Genomic DNA, 15,143 nt, shown 5'->3' with positions numbered 1-15,143 from the left:
GCTAGTAGGTGATTCTTACTGTGCTGGGACTGCAGCGATGCTGGGGGCTAACAAGCAGAGGTGGGCAGCTGGGCACAGCAACGCAGGCAGCAGATACAGCAGCCTCAGCTGAGGGTCTAACACCATAAAAAACAATGACATGAGGCAGAGACTGGCTTTCTGTATGGGCAGCCCCTCCTCTGTGTCCATGTCCTTCCTCTGGTGCCTCAAGTATGAAAAACTTGACAGAGATCCAAACAGCTTTTCACCTCAAAAGGACGAGGCCTTTCTCTGGATAAGGGGCACAGACTGGCCTCTCTTTTGGGCTGTTTTACGTTTTTTTCATTTGTGATGTCTTTGATTTCATGAAGACATAACATCCTATGCTGACGTCCAACTGAAATTCAACGTGTTGCTGCTCGCTGCAAACTGGCACCAGTTGTTTATGAAGCAGTGGCTTTCTACTAGCACAGATATTCGCTATGATCTTCCAGGAATTTGATTAGACTTTTAGCATTCAGATAGCATACAAACAAGCATCCTTAATTTCTTAATGTGGAGTATGATATAACATAGTTTTCCACCAAAAACTTCATCAGGACCGTTCAGAAACCAGGGCAAAGTGAGAAGCCCAGGGATTCAAATACTGTTTTTTCAATTTGTTTTTTCTTCTAACTTGTAAAGTTAGAAAAAACCTTCTAGACACAAGAACAAAGAGCTAATGTACAACATAGATTTCCAGATCTGTCGTGTAGCTTCATCTTCTGAATGGAGTACTGTGCAGCAGCTACAGTCACACTTTGGAGTGAATTTTCATTAAAAACAGTTAATTCTGTAGACTAAGGCCCACATCACAAAACTTTACACATCTTGCTGCAGGAGATAGATCAATATTACAGTGGTCAGTAAATAGACTAAATTTTTTCCAGGCTAACCTCCCTATCGTTTCCTGTCACCAAAAGTACAAGCAAAATTCTGGATGCTACAAGGAGAAGAGGTCATTGCTATGCTGATTGAGAACACAGAGAGTCAGACCCATTTTAGTAACTTTGTTGGGTTTGTCTGAGGCAGATTAAAGAAACCAATGATTTATTATCCAAAAGCCTATGCTTGTCAGGGGAGACACGTTTCATGTTTTCTCAGAAGCATGCATCATTAGGGAAATACCGTCTTCCTCCATTAGAATAAATTACTATGCAGCAAACATATGCTACTGCTAATTGTACTGGAAAAGAAGAAAGCATCTATTGCCTTCCATGATTAACAAGTTAAAATGGATACAGAAAATGAATTAGCTTCATAGCCACTCTTTCAGTTATGTCTTGAAAGCATAGATATCTATATTGAGTTTACAAAAGAAAAGAGAAACTTAATTTACAGGGACCATTTAATAATTCTGCCAAAGCCTGAGAAGGAACAAATAATGAAGAAGGTAGGATATTTGATTACTTGTCTAGCCTGCACCATGCCAGCTAGAATATTTTTACCATGTCCAGTCCCTGGGGTCAAAATTTATTGACATACATTGATGTAAGTCAAGAATAAGTCTGAGGCACAGTGACTTTCTCCTAATTTACATGACTGTAACAGCAGACTACCTGCATACCTGGACAGCATTGTCTGATGGAGTTACAGCTGCAACCACTGAAATCGTAATGTGGCACCCTCTGCACATGGGTGGGAGAAGTCAAACAACACAGGAGGGCCTGAAGCCACAGCCCTAAAAGCTGCTGGAGTCTCCATGGTGGGGACACGTATGGCAGTGATACAGATCACAGTGCACTTGGAGTCACCATCACCAGTGCTAGGATCCAAGAAAAACCTGGGGTTTTGCCACTCAGGGAGAGCAAGAGGGAGCACATAGAAACTCCTTTACCTTTCAGTGGGTCCCATGGATGCACCTTACCTTAAACAGCAAGATCTTTCATTAAAATAATCCTCATATTGCAGAAAAGAGTATAATAATGAGACCATTATTTCTCTCCCTTCATCTCCTGTGTCTGTGAGCTAAACCTTTGAGGGAATGAAGATATCTAGGAAGGCTATTAAAAAAATTAAGGGGAGGATGTCCACTTAACTGACACAGCCAAAACCCCAAAGCATTGCAAATGTTACCATTTGGAAAGGCACTTTAAATGTTTAAATCCCATGGAGTTATGCACAGACTGCTTATGAAAACCTGTGTTTACTTGTCTATCAGACTCTTGTTATCTAACCAGCTGTGGCAGCATCCAGCTACCATTTAGTAACAACTTTACTCAGACAGTCCAAGGCACATGAAAACTCATTGGTGTATCTCCCATTTTGCCTTCAAAATATGCAAATATATGATATGCAAATATAAAATAAGCATTCATATGTATACATACAAATTACTGTGAGTAGCAAGCACAGATGCTTAACTTACAAATTTATAGGTTGATATTACCTCATGTCAAATGAGCATAATTCAGAACTGGAACAGAGTCCAATTTACATCCCAAATATGAGAGTTTACATTTGGAGTCACTCTGGTGAAACCAAGGACTTTTTTCTTATTTACACTGATGTAGTCAGGATCAGAATCTGACCCATTCATAGCATGGAGGAGTAAAAAAATGAGATGCAAATCTTAGCTCGTTTCACTTCTGCTTGGATGCAAATGTCACATACTATGTTATGAGAAGTAAAAGTGCTCAGACATTATCCTGCCTTATCAGACCTCCGTACAAACACTGGATTTATGAGCTGCACATTAAGTCCCACGATTTATGCTGCTTTCTCTGCCCAGGTTTGCTGCCTTCCCCCAGGGATTGTATCTGTATCCATAGGCACTTTCTAAGATTTCTGTGCACTACCTAAATAAAATGCCCTTTCATGAGGCCAAATACATCACATCAAGAAAGCAACTGTATTTCTTTCATAAAGGTTTAAGCTCCATCAGCTATATGAGGCTCAGTAGACAGTTTCTGGAAAATAGTTAGCCCTGTGTGTACCAGAGTGATAAATTAATACAGAAATGTTCTTTTAATTTAAAACTACCCGTGTTTCTGTCACTGGCCATAGGGCACGTGACAGGCATACAAGGCCCCTCTGTTTGTGTCACCATCCTTAATGTAAAGTAAGTAAACTCTGACGCAGGCTCTTTTCCAGCAACGTAGCAGCTTTTTCCTTTTATTTCACTCCTGAAGTGGCATTTTGACGTACTCAAAATGTGCAGCTCCAGGAGAAAAAAATTTAAGGAAATACCAACTCCCACAGTTTCTTCTGTTTTTCATGCAATAGCACACTCTAAATGGGCCTAGGAATTAAACAGTGTCTTCAGGAGAACTGTACCTCACTTAAGTTTCCTTAGACAGAAATTATATAACTGGCAGAGAGAAGATCCTCCTTCATATCTTCACCCACCACTATATATATGTAAGCAGGATTTTACTGGCATGTGTGCCACAGCTCAGGCTTTGTTGCAACAAGGCATCTGGGAAGTCAGGATTTTAACGTTAATAGCCAGGACTCTGCTCCTTTGAAATATTAGTATATGTGTTTTATGGGATGTGCATGCCATATCCAAAGATGGAGGAAACTCATTAAAAAAGATGTGCAGCAGAAAAATTATAAGAGTAAAGAAGTTTTTTCTGTCTCTAAGCACCGACACACCTTTTTGGTTGAAACAGAGAAATACAAATACATTTCTTTTTAAAAATAATCATCTATCTGGGCACTAGCCCAGTTTTCCAGTCTCTCATATTTAAAGCTTGCCTTACAAGTTATTTGTGTCTTTCTCATTACAAATACCCCAGCTCCTGGGGGCCAAAACCTTGACTAATAAAAATAACAATGATGATAAAAAGTTAATGATGTGCTTATTTTCTTTGTAGATTGCATCCCTATTCCCCACCACTTGTTCATTCTAGGCAGCATCCAGAATTGCATTCAGGGACCTAAAATGTATCTTAGGAAGAGTTTAAGCTCCTATATTCAAAAGAACAATTCAAAACCAACCCTCTGAAAGGCTTTAATCACTTTAATGGCCTTCATTTTCTGATCAAAAAGTTCTTAAGCTGTTTATTAAGGTGAAGGATGGTCTAGATACTGTGTCTTTTCGTCTTCGTGGCCTGAGAAGCTCTAACTGGTAGCATAAAAAAAAAATGTGAGCAGAGGAGAAAGGACCGGTGGTCTTTCAACAGAAATAGGGAGCTATAGGAACAGGCTGCACTGAGATATTTAATTTTGATTCCTGCTTAAAGAACAATTTCAGACTCTGAACCCTTGTTTTATGTAGGGGCAGAATGGTAGTCCTCAGTTATGAGCTACTTCTGGATAAGAGAATTTTTTCCTTTCCATGGGCTCATATGTTTACTCCCAGTAAATCTCTCAGTAGTAGAAATGTGGGGCTCACTCAGTCTTCCATGTTTTATCCTTTTCAGGTGTTACAGCTTTAAATATCACAAATGCCTATATCTCTTGTTTGGATACAGTGTCTACAGTGCTTTTTTTCTTTTTTTTTTTTTTCCTTTCTTTTTAGATTGTAAGGTGAGAAACACGGATAACATCTCTTCTCAGGCATAGGCAAAGTCTTAGTGATACAAAAATTTACATAATAATGTAATGAGAGAAAGAGGAAGAGGCGCTGGTGTGTCCTGTTTATTGCATTTCTGCTGCAGAGGCTAAGTAAAGCGGGAAACAGAGCATGGTCACCACCTGTGAAGGCAAAGGAAGCTGTTCTGTAAGTAGCTGCCTATGCAGGTACATATGCACAGTACCATGTTCATCACACAATGCCCAGATCAGATAAATTTGGTGTATTTTTCCCACTTTACATCTGTGGCACATGCAAAGTCCTTTGGCTAGTGTATGAACCCTCTCTCCAGAATGATTTTTTTCTCCCCATTGCCAATAGAGAGAGTCTGGACAATTAGTCCAGGTATGGATTCAGCATTGCAGATGTGAGAGTTATTGAGAGGAATCCTGCCCATTGTGCCTTCAAATTATTCAGTGTTCATCTGCAGCTGAAAGCGATGTGCAACTGGACATCTTGAGTTAATGTGTCTGTCCTCCTTCAAAGCAGTGCAGGATAAAACCTCTGGGCCAGCTCCTTCCCACTTTGCTGCCAGAGGAGTCTACAGTCATGTGCACCAGCTGAAGCAGTTTACACCAGCACAACCACCAGTGTCTGCTGAAGGGAGATAGTTTATAGGAGAAAAAGCTCTTCTGTGGTAGTACAAATGCCTGAAGTAAAAGAGATCTATGAAGGTGAGATCCAACCCTGCTGCAGAAATCCCAAGCAGGTACAAGTCAGGTCTGTGCTGGGTTGAACTGTAACAAATAAATAAGCTTTTCCTTTCTCTATCAGACAGAAAGCTTTTGTTCTAGTCCAGCAAAAAGGACAAGGAATTCCCATCATTGTTCCATGTTTCCCCCCTCCGTTCTTTTTTCTTTTTAAGTCCATTTTTCAAAAAGTAATTTTGAAATGTTCTGGGAAATGCAGGGGGTAGTGGTGCTAATCTATCATCCTCTTCTGATAACATTTAATTAAAAAACACAGCTATTAGTCATCTGCTACTCCACCACCAGGGCTGACCTGACAATATCTTAACACACTGGTGAAAGAAAAATTGAGAAGATTCTTTTTCATTTTATTTTATCGTAACAGCAGGGAAGCATAAGCATATAATTTAAGGGAGGGCAAAGACAGCTTCTTCTGCCAGTTTCTCAAGAGGTTAAACCAGGTTTTTTTTAACATAAGGGGTTTTTTTTTCTGCTATAGTAGCCATTGTGGTTGTTTTTTTAAAAAAAACCTAACAGAAACATCTACCATGGAAGAAAGCTCTTGTGTGACCAAAGCTATCACCCTTCCAACAGAACCTCTGTAACTTGCATTTTCAACCTCTGCAAGAGTTAGACTTTTCCCTAAACGGAATGGGAAGCCAGCAAAATCAGGTTTAATTGTAATAGAAAATATTTCCCAGACCCCAGTCATTGAGTTGGCCATGGACAGATGAGATCTGGGCTTAGTTTGGCCCGTCTGCTCTCAAACATGTCTCTTCATATACTTGTTGGCTGGACACATACATAGTGAAGAAAGCCCTGAAGTCACAATACCAGGAAATGGGAAAAAGGTAAGTCAAGACAGTTTTAATTTACACTTATTTGCCTTCTTTGTGGTTCAGCTAAAAATTACCTAAGCTGAAAGATTCAGAATCACATTTCAGAGGTTGATGAGAGACAGCAGCACAGGTGATCTTGAGACTTGAACTCACGAGAAGTATAAAGGCCAATCATGACATCTGGGTTCAGATCCTGGTTACATGATAAGAAGGAGATACAGGTATAATTTCATTCTTGGTCCAGTTTCCTGGTGAGATTTGAGTAACACTGACCTTAGTCTGAAGTTGGACAGAACATCTATGGGTGTCAGAAAGCCACCTGAAATAAACAGTGAACTTGACGAAGAATTAAAATTTCCATCACCAGATTGCAGAGGTGGAAATTGCCAAATTACTGAGCAGAAGAGATAAAAATTATAGAATGGATGACCTCAATTATGAAGTATTTAGATATGTCTTAAAAAACCAGTTCTGGGTTCACTTGCTCATTTCAGACCAGAGGTCTCCCTTCTGGGTATGAATGAAGAGACAGGAGAACAACCATGCAATCCCAGAACAAAAGTCCATTGCTTACAGGATCTAGGTGCAGCTGCTCAGGGAACACTGCAAAACCAGACAACACAAACCTATCCCCTCGGTACCTTCTCAGGGAATTTCAATTTGCAGGTAGGTGCTTCTAGTCTCAGAGGCTTCATCCATCGCAATGTATTTAGTGGCCTTGATGAACTTACCTTCCATTAAGGTAAGCTTAAATTGCTTTTCAGTTCACTTAACACATTGGACATTTGCAACTTTCTGTGGCAGGAGGTTCCACAACTGAATTCTTTGTTCACAGAATCACAGAATCATCTAGGTTGGAAAAGACCTTGAAGATCACCTAGTCGAACCGTTAACCTCGCACTAACAGTTCCCAACGATACCATATCCCTAAGAGCTACATCAACTCAACTCTTAAACCCCTCCAGGGATGGGGACTTCCCCACTGCCCTGGGCAGCCCATTCCAACGCCCAACAACCCCTTCTGGAAAGAAACGCTTCCTAATATCCAGTCTAAACCTTCCCTAGTGCAACTTGAGGCCATTCCCTCTTGTCCAATCGTTTGTTACTTGGTTAAAGAGACTCATCCCCAGGTCTCTGCACCCTCCTGTCAGGTAGTTGTAGAGGGCGATGAGGTCTCCCCTCAGCCTCCTCTTCTCCAACTAAACCCCCCCAGTTCCCTCAGCCGCTCCCATCAGACCTGTGCTCCAGAGCCTGCACCAGCTCCGTTGCCCTTCTCTGGACACGCTCGAGTCATTCAATGGCCTTTTTGTAGTGAGGGGCCCAAAACTGAACACAGGAATCAAGGGGCGGCCTCACCAGTGCCGAGTACAGGGGTGAGATCCCTTCCCTGTCCCTGCTGGCCACACTATTGCTGACACAAGCCAGGATGCCATTGGCCTTCTTGGCCACCTGGGCACACTGCTGGCTCCTGTTCAGCCGGCTGTCAATCACCCCCCCAGGTCCCTCTCTGACTGGCAGCTCTCCAGCCACTCCTCCCCAAGCCTGTAGCACTTCTGGGGGTTGTTGTGCCCCAAGGGCAGCCCCCGGCATTTGCCCTCAGTGAAACTCCCCCAGTTGGGCTCAGCCCATGGCTCCAGCCTGTCCAGGTCTCTCTGCAGAGCCTCCCTGCCCTCGAGCAGATCAACACTCCCACCCAACTTGGTGTCATCTGCAAACTGACTGAGGGTGCACTCCGTCCCCTCGTCCAGATCATCAATAAAGATGTTAAACAGGAGTGGCCCCAACACCGAGCCCTGGGGGACACCACTCATGACCGGCCGCCAACCAGATTTAACTCCGTTCACCACAACTCTTTGGGCCCGGCCATCCAGACAGTTTTTTACCCAGCAAAGCGTGTGCCCATCCAAGCCTCGAGCAGACAGTTTCACCCGGAGAATGCTGTAGGAAACGGTGTCAAAAGCCTTACTGAATTCAAGGTAAACAACATTCACAGCCTTTCCCTCATCTTGTTCCTGATGTTTGAGAGGAAGGGAGGTGAACATCATTCCTGTTTCATGTGTGTGTGGCTAAACACTGTGAGAAATGTCTTCTCTCCTTTCTGTGCTGAGATGTGGGAGGAGGAATATATTTAAAATGTCACCTTTTACCATGCAACGCTTTTTCTGACTACTTCACACATGAAGTTTGGGAGCCCAAGGAAGCATTCGTAATAGGTGAGCAATCCCACTACTGTAAATCTTGGTGCCTTGGTTTGGATGGAAGGATAGACAGCGTAGTGTGGACTTACAATATAAATATCTTGCTGTGTCAAAGCAAAACTCATACTAGTTCATGTTTCTCAGAGTGTAGATGACTCAACTGTATGTAAATCACAGATGGATCTTCCTCTTGTTTGGCATGAAGAAAAATCACTTAGACTTGTGAGACTGTTAAAATGCAAAGAAGAGAAATAAATAACTGAAAGCAATATTGCATTTTCTTTTTTGGGTGGCTCTTGAGTAACCAGTGCCACAGAGAACTGACACATTTCCTTCCTTTAAGTCTAGATCAGAAATTATTGCTGTCATTTTTCCTCTATTTCCATTCTTCCCCAACAAGTTAGTCATGGCAGAAAAGGTGTACTCTTAAATTGCATTATGCTAACTAGGATTACAGGAACAGTGAAGACAAGACATTCAGCAACCCACATTTAAGTGGGAGTCTGAGGTTAAGTGTGAGCTGTGAAACCATACTAAAACTCAAACCATTTTATCCTTTGTTTGCAGACACTATTTCCATTTACTTTCTTGTTATTCTTTGCCTTGAAAAGTTACTGGAAATTCTTATTCAAAGTATAAATTTAAGGCTAAGGCTCAGAGGCTCAAAGGCATGTTAGATGCCTAATGTGCATTGTGTGCGATGGGAAGATGCCTTTGTCAGACCAGAGTCAAATGGTTAATGATGGAAACAGCTGAATCCTTCAAGACAAACTCACTGGTCTGGTCCCTCTTTGTAGTATTCAGTGAGGTACTTGGTCTTGCCATTTATGTCACCTAGCCTGGTATGTGGGTTTAGTTTGAAACTGCTATAAAAAGAAGCTATAGTTTTACTTTGCTCACATAATTGCCGAATCAGCTCAGCACTCAGCTTTCAAGAAGCAGCCAAACCAGTCAGTAAAGTGTGGCCGCAACCATGAATGCCCTGGAAGACTATCACTGCAATAGCTACCTACTATTATTTTTATTATGACTCAGACTTGGGTTCAGGCTATTCAGAGCCGTTATGGTACTAACTCGTAACCCATCATTATGAACAGATTTCACAGCCTGCACACTCTACAGCATTAAATCCTTACAGAAACACGTGATGAAAGATCCTGACAGTAGCAGTGCTCTTGTTCACATCCTGAGACTTCATGAACAAATGGCAAAGCCCCTTGTTCCCTAGACACTGCTTAAATATACTGGGCTGGACTCTGAAGCTCACCTTACTTTCTTAAATTATCAAGGTAGTTTCAAGAGCAGCAGAACATGGTTTCCTGGTGTCTAGTCATCATCTGACTGGTGTATCTAAGAAAATGTGAGCTCTGACTAATGTCTCTGTTTGGAGCAATCCCAGCCTTTCCTTCTCTCTCTGGTGAGGATTCCCTGGTGTGCAATAGAATTGTACTCACGCTACAAACTTCTCTCCGATGGGAAGATGATGAGGTAGCTCTCTCTCTTCTCTACAGAAACATTGTTTTTTGTGAAACTTCTAAGAATTTGGTATCTTCAAGACCTTTATGACCCTATCAGCTTTGGCTAAAATAGGTGAAAGGATTCAAAAGTTTTTATTGATGAAAAGGGGACCAGTAAAACCAAACAAGTTAAATATTAAAAAATCATCAGAGGAGGATGGTTCTGCCATTGTGGGGTTTCCCAGAGAGCCAGGAATGGTCATCTTTGTTTTGTATCTCTATTTTTACCAAGTCTGAAATCACAGCAACGGACAGTTCAACTAGTGAGAGCCACTAACCCACAAACCAAAACAGACGCTTCTTCTCTTTACTGATGCTGCTGAGAAAGGTGAGATTACAGCAAGAGCAGACTTCCCAAAGTCAGCTGGGACTGAAACATAGACATTCACAACACTGGACTTAGGCAACCTGTGCATTTCCACAGACTGAATTCTTCTGCAGCTCGTGCCCACCTGCACGCTGCTGTAGCCACGTTGCTGTCAGTACTTGGGCTATGCCGTGTAAAGCTACCTCAGGTATGTGTCTCTGAGATGTAGTCACATCTCTGACTCTAGTGTAGACAAACCTGAACAGGCTTTTGAATCCTGAGGCTGTCATGGGCTGTTGCCTGTCCAGCCCACAGCATGAGGAATGCAGGGCGGCAACCCAGATGAAAAGTAACCCCTGCACCTTGAGCACATCACAAACAGGACCTCAACTTGGCTTTGTACCATTTGGGACTCCAGGCTCGTATGAAGACATTCCACCTGTGGCCCTAAGTTTTTGTGTAAATGCAAAATACTAAGAATTGCATCTGCAAATTGTTTTTCCATGTGGAAAAAGACACCTCCAATATTTGCAATTTGCAGTCCTCAGTTGCAAGTGTATCAAACCTTTCCAGACCTAGCAGACATATAAAGTGAAGGCTGAAAACTCACAGATCTGTTATGGGCACAATTCTGGCAACATGGTGGTTTTCAGACATACTTCATTACTTTTTAACCATCTCTAAATTTTAAATGTGAAAAGGTGAACTGATGCTCTGTGTTTATTTCTCTTCTTCATTTGTTAGTGTGTGGTTTGGTTTGGTTAAGAAAGTAGCTATAATGAAACGAGACCATAGCCCACTGGTTAAAAAGTGAAGAATAATCATGTTAATGTTTTATTCATGTGGGAATGTTAATTAAGATGCGGCTGTAATTACAGTACCATCATCATCTAGTGGCCTGGAAGTGCAAATGTTCTTCCTGACATATGGAATAATAGAAACCAGCTCAGTACAAATGCTGCTAACCAATACCCGGACAAACACTCGGCTACACATGTCTCCTGCCCCCGGGGTGCTCTTCCAAAAGGCATCAGTCACTGCCACTTGCACAAACTGTTGAAGACAAAGCTGCATTTTGCATCTCCAGGCTTAAAAAAGATCACACAGCATCCCAAGATCGAAAACAAATAAACATGCAGCTAACCTCAAAGTCCTCACTGACACCAGAACAAATGTTGGGAGCAAAAGTTAGATGTTGGGGAGGTTTCTTTACGTCCACTTTTTCTTGGAGAGTTTGCGGTGCTGATAAAGATGCCGGGCAGCAGGAGTTGTGTTTTCATGACTGTGCAGAGTGCCCCGTGGCCAGACCTAGCTGGCACATGATATTTGTCTGAACTGAATAGAAGTGCTGACATTTGGCTGCACCTGGTATAACCTCTCCTCCCTTGAGAACAGCTCTGAGCAGCACAACAGGCATGAGCTGCTTGGCATCGTTCTTCTCAGCAGTTGCTTTTTCATAAATAGCAAGAAAGAAAGGAGCAGAAAATGCACTATTATTTACCCCTCTCTTGGCATTAAGCTGCGAATTAGATTAAATTTTACATTATCCTACAGTGTTCTGTGGATGTATTTCTGCTTTCCTGAAGACCTGGCTTAAACAGTGACTGAAATCTAGAAAGGTCTGTGTAATGAAGTATGTACCTAGCTCTAAAATCTCTGTAAAACTTCATTTTGTCACAGATGCTACAGAAAACCCTAGCGATACTCAGATTTGTGGCAAGCTTATTTTCCTGTACACCATTCTGACCAAAGCTTTTTCATCTCTACACATCTACTGTCTTTGCTTACAAATGCATGTAGATCGTAAAATTTCTTGTAGCAATTGTCTTTTTACTCCATGTTCATGACTGGGATTCCATTCTTCATGGAAAAATACAGTATTTCAGGTGGGAACATCTAAAATTTTGTCATTGTATGTCACAAAAGTTAGAAGCCAGGCAGAGAGTTTAGGTTTGCACTGGAACAGCTTTCAAGGTCACAGCTCAAGAGCTGGTTGAGACCCATCCATAATAAAAGAAGTCATAACTGTCTGGGAAACCTTATTTTTTGTTCTACTACACATAGCAACATATCTAAATTAGATTATGTTACAGAATGGAAATAGTAATCAAAATAGTAAAAAAATAAATAAATCAATCACAAACCAGAATGTCAACTCAGGAGCAGAAAAACAAAATAAAGAAAAGCCCTAAATATAACAAAAGGTTGTTTTCAAAATTCTGAAATTGTAAACAGTATTTTGTGGCAAATGGTAAGCCCAAACCAAATTTTTCTTTAAAATGCCACAGTTCGAAAACCTGAACATGTTATTTGAAATAGAATTCCCTGAAGAAAACATGTATGCTCACAACACTCTCTAGTGTTTCCTCCACAACATATCAGCCTGGCACTGCCATATGGTCCAGCAGGAATCTTTCTATGAAAGATGTTTCAGCCAGTTTGACCAAATGTACAAGGGATGTTCCTCTGTGCATCAGCTGCTTCATTAGTATTTGCCAATCACCTGCTGTGCCTGAGCACTTTGTTCTTTGGATGGACAGGCAAACCAGTCATTCAGCTGTCACTGCAAATTTCTTGCCTAATGGTTGCAGGGTTTAATTGTCTTAATTTGTCAGTAGTAGAGGGCCAATACTTCATGCAACCAGTTAAAGCAAACCATTAGTATAACACTTGCCGGTCATGAGGTGTGTCAAATATTAACTATGGCTCTTGCCATAACACACAGAGAGCTGCTTGCCAGCTCTCCAGAAAGACTGTACCTGTTTCCATAACCAGAGCTCTTGAGCTCATAGACCCCCTCCTAAATACCACTGGTACTAAGGGGAGGGCAGCAGCTCTGCCCTTTACTGCAATAGAAATAAGAACAACAAAGAGATCCTGAAACAGGTGAGAAAAATGATACAACAGGGTGATGTTTTGGGGGGACTTTATATGGGAAGACAAAAGTTTTGACTGTTTTCCTTACACATGTATTCAATAACTCATAATTAGCAGGTAACCTTTTTTTGGGGTGCAACAGGCAACTGCTAATTGTGCCTCTGGCTGTTTGTTTAGGAGGAGAACACAGTCCTTCCTTCCACACTTCCAAGACTCAATGAGATGTTCACTTCTTTCATTTAGCGCTACTGCCCTCATCTCCATGCTGAAAGGAATGTACCTCCTTCCCACTGCTGCACTGACCGACCCGTTGACTCTCTTCTGAAATAGCCCTCTCCACCTTGTGGAAATTCTAATTTCTGTTAAAAAACACCACAGTGTTCATGAGAGTCATCTCCCTGGTTATTTCTGAGGTCCTGCTGAACTCTTCACCCTACATATACATGCAAGCAGTCTTCAGACACTTCCACAGGTGATCTATGAGACTCTCTGTGGATATCTTCAGGCTGGTATTTAAGTACCTGCATCCATACGGGCAGACTGGGCAGGGCATGTGCACTATTGCCTGATCATATGCACCGTTAATTTGCTGGCACCTCTCCTGGTATGCTTCTGGCCTACCACTCTCCCAGATAGCACCTAGGTCCAGTTCACATGGACAAAAGCCTCAGCTGTTAGAGCTGCCAGTCAGAGAGGGACCTGGGGGTGTGACTGACCTGGGGGTGTGACTGACAGCCAGCTGAACAGGAGCCAGCAGTGTGCCCAGGGAGCCAAGAAGGCCAATGGCATCCTGGCTTGTGTCAGCAATAGCGTGGCCAGCAGGGACAGGGAAGGGATCTGAGCCCTGTACTCGGCACTGGTGAGGCCGCACCTCGATTCCTGTGTTCAGTTTTGGGCCCCTCACCCCAAAAAGGCCATTGAATGACTCGAGCGTGTCCAGAGAACGGCAACGGAGCTGGTGCAGGCTCTGGAGCACAGGTCTGATGGGGAGCGGCTGGGGGAACTGGGGGGGTTTAGTCTGGAGAAGAGGAGGCTGAGGGGAGACCTCATCACCCTCTACAGCTCCCTGAAAGGAGGGTGCAGAGACCTGGGGATGAGTCTCTTTAACCAAGTAACAAAAGATAGAACAAGAGGGAATGGCCTCAAGTTGCACCAGGGAAGGTTTAGACTGGATATTAGGAAGCATTTCTTTCCAGAAGGGGTTGTTGGGCACTGGAATGGGCTGCCCAGGGCAGGGGGTGAGTCCTCATCCCTGGAGGGGTTTAAGAGTCGGTTCAACTTAGTGCTTAAGGACATGGTGTAGTTGGGAACTGTCAGTGTTAGGTTAACGGTTGGACTGGATGATCTTCAAGGTCCTTTCCAACCTAGTTGATTCTGTGATTCTCTTTTGGGAAGGGAACTAGTTTAGCTGCTAAGGCATGAGCTATGCCATGTTATCTGCCTGAAGGCCAGGGAAACAGGCCCTTGTTCCTTGTACTTACTGCTGGAGATCCAGCCTTGAGCTGGTGCCTGGAAAATGCCATCCCAAGAGTGTGCACAGACACAGAAGATGTGGGCTGTTTTGGGGTAGCTGTTTCTGAATGTAAATCAGCAGAAGGCCCAGGCAAGGAGAAGCAGCTCTGCCTGGGCAGACAAACTCTCAGCCCTGGCCTAAATATTAACCACATTTGCCATTTTGTGATTCTTTTGGCAGCTGGGATGAACTTGCTTATATTTTGTAGGAAGAAATGCACGTGAGATCTTGGACCTGACAGTAACTTCTACAGTGTGATCATGCTGTGCTAAAAACTCATTAAAAGACTCATCTCACCTGTCATTACTGTCAGAGCAGCTTAAGGCTGAAGAACAGCCTGGCAAAGATACCTGAATGTGGAGGATATCTAGTTCTGAAGAAGAGCAGTAGCACCTATTAGCCAGATGTTGGGAAGAGCACATCTGGCATGCAGCAGGACTGGCCAGTGGAGGGGGAAATGATCAGGACATAGCGTCGCCCAAAGAAGAAGCCCTCAGATCTCTCGCACAGCTTGGCAATAACCACGACAACCACTTAAAATCAGACCTTACTAGTATCAACCTCACATATCTGTCCCCCAAAACAATAAGCTCGGTAATTATCTTGATTCTTAATAAATGCTGGATTCTTTCTCTTTTTTTTTTTTTTTTTTTTCATTTACCTTTT

This window comes from Athene noctua, chromosome 4, assembly GCF_965140245.1.
Source record: "Athene noctua chromosome 4, bAthNoc1.hap1.1, whole genome shotgun sequence".
Taxonomy (NCBI): Eukaryota; Metazoa; Chordata; class Aves; order Strigiformes; family Strigidae; genus Athene; species Athene noctua.
This window is presented reverse-complemented; position numbering follows the sequence as displayed.